The sequence below is a fragment of the Triticum aestivum genome, chromosome 4B (genome assembly GCF_018294505.1).
Source record: "Triticum aestivum cultivar Chinese Spring chromosome 4B, IWGSC CS RefSeq v2.1, whole genome shotgun sequence".
Taxonomy (NCBI): domain Eukaryota; kingdom Viridiplantae; phylum Streptophyta; class Magnoliopsida; order Poales; family Poaceae; genus Triticum; species Triticum aestivum.
In genome coordinates, this window is record NC_057804.1 from 34988075 (window position 1) to 34990264 (window position 2190).

The 2190-nt window shown below is 52.1% G+C and overlaps 1 pseudogene; it reads right to left on the reverse strand.

Moving 5' to 3' along the window:
- Positions 1-519: 519 nt before the first annotated feature.
- Positions 520-1496, reverse strand: LOC123094335 (chemocyanin-like; annotated as a pseudogene).
- Between the last annotated feature and the right edge of the window lie 694 nt (positions 1497-2190).

The window sequence follows — 2190 nt, forward strand, 5'->3', positions numbered from 1 at the left end:
GACGGTTATAAAAAATATCCAGAAGTGGAACCAAACATAGTGGAGGTTTGTGAGCATTCGGACCCGCGTCACATCAGAATCCGACACGCCTGGCCCACCCGGAGCCCACACACTTGGATATTCCCACCATTGTTTTCCATGCCAATGCATGCCCTTTCCCACTACCTCCACATCGATCACGCTTTCCCCCACCGTTTCAGTCCGTTCCACCCTCGACGGAGCCGTTGCAAGATAACCCGACGGAGGCGCTAGTCGTCCCGCCGGAGTCCGAGGACTCGAGCGTGGTGGACGCCTGCATGGCCGTGTCCGCGGAACGCAACGCCCGCCGTCACACAGCAAAAAAGCAGTGTAGAACTGCAACCAGCCGGTCAGAACTCAGAAGTGCATCACATTTTCAGGTCTGAATGACCAACCGGTGGATCACCAACCACAACCAGTGCGTGCTTTGGAATGAACACAATGACTAAACGAGTCACTGAAAATGAATAAAAGGAAGGAAACATCGTCGTCGTCGTCGTAGGATAGGCAATGAACTTCCCATTCATCACAAATAATAATAACGAACACTCACATTCCGTCAGAGTCAATACACCACACGCAGATAGTCGTCTAACACCCACAGAAACACAGCAAAACAATCCCTCACGGCAACCAAATGTAACAGAGGAATGCAGTGCAGACTGTCAGGCGGTGTTGACGACCATCTTCATCCCGAAGTTGCAGTGGTAGAGGCGGGTGCACATGAAGCGGTTGTCGCCCCTGGCCAGCCTCACGGCGTCGTTGCCGGACTCGTAGGTCCTCGACCCCGCCGGCGTGGTGCACCGGCTGTACCCCTCCTCGCCCACCGCCACCACGTTGTGGATCAACGGGTTGTACCTGAACACTGCGCGACCGCGCCCAGAAAAGAAGAGAACCGTCATAAACCTTCAGCCATACCCCATCTGAACGCAAGATGTGTGCGTTAATTAGGTTTTCACTTACCGAGGACGTCGCCGGCGCGGAACTGCTTCCCGTTGGGCCAGCTGGCGCTGCTGAGGGACCAGCCGCCGCCGTCGCCGACGTAGTAGGGGGCCGCGCGCGCTGGCGACGCCCATGCAGCAGCACGCGACGGCGAGCGCCGCGGCGGCGACGACGGCGCCTCGCCTTGCGCCGCCTCTTCCCCCGGCCATTTCGCTAGCCACCCGCCGGAGCGCTTTCACCTCCGAGGGAGTGGTGAGTGGTGACTGGTGATGCAAGCGAAGGAGGGCGCTCACAAATGAAGGTGGCAATGCTGTGAAGTAGACCCAGCAGGCAGCAGCAGCTGAAGGTGAAGGGAAGGGAACCGGAGCGTGGTGCAGCTGGCCGGTGGCAGGCCGCCTCGGGGCGCGGGAGCGCAGTACAATCAATGCCCGTAGCGTGGCGTCGCAGGAGGCCGCAGTGTAGTGGATGGCTTCAATGCGGCATAGGACGCGAGCCCGTGATCGCACCAGTGTAACATTCATGGCATCGATGCCGGCCTACTGGCATCGATCGGAGGGATGCCAAGAAGCCAAGTCTCACTGTGATACAAATGAAACATTTATGACTTATTCAAAACTATTTTTTAAAATGTTCAACATCCATTAAAATGTTCCAAATTATTTTTTAAAATGTTCAAAAGAAATTGGAAAAACATAAATATTTCATTTGTGAATACACATTTTTATTTATTTGAGCTCAAAAGGCTATTTAATCACAAACCATACATCCAAGTGGGTTGAAACTTTCCCATGATACAAATGAAACATTTATGACTTATTCAAAAAAAAAATCTAAACACTTTTAAGATTCTTAGTTCGGAATATGGGCCAATTTGATACGTCGGATCTTTAATGAATGGCTGATAAAGAGGGGTAAGTCATGGTGAGACTTGGCTTCATGAAGTCATGAGGTTGCATCCGTATCGGAGACGCGGTATGTTTTCCTTGCCCTTGAACAACCGAATGCCCACTAGCAGCTTCAGCATTTCTTCACCGACCTGCTTGGTTGTTTTGTATTGCCGTTTACGCCAACTGAGCAAAATGTCATCTGCTCTGTTGTCTGAAACCCTGTTGTTTGCCGAATTTCCTATATGACGCTCTCTGCGTCAAATAGTCAATCCAACACATATAAACGACCGAGCTAGCGGCAAACTGGGCCGGCCCATTATCCAGCTTTAGAATAGTGTTTTCT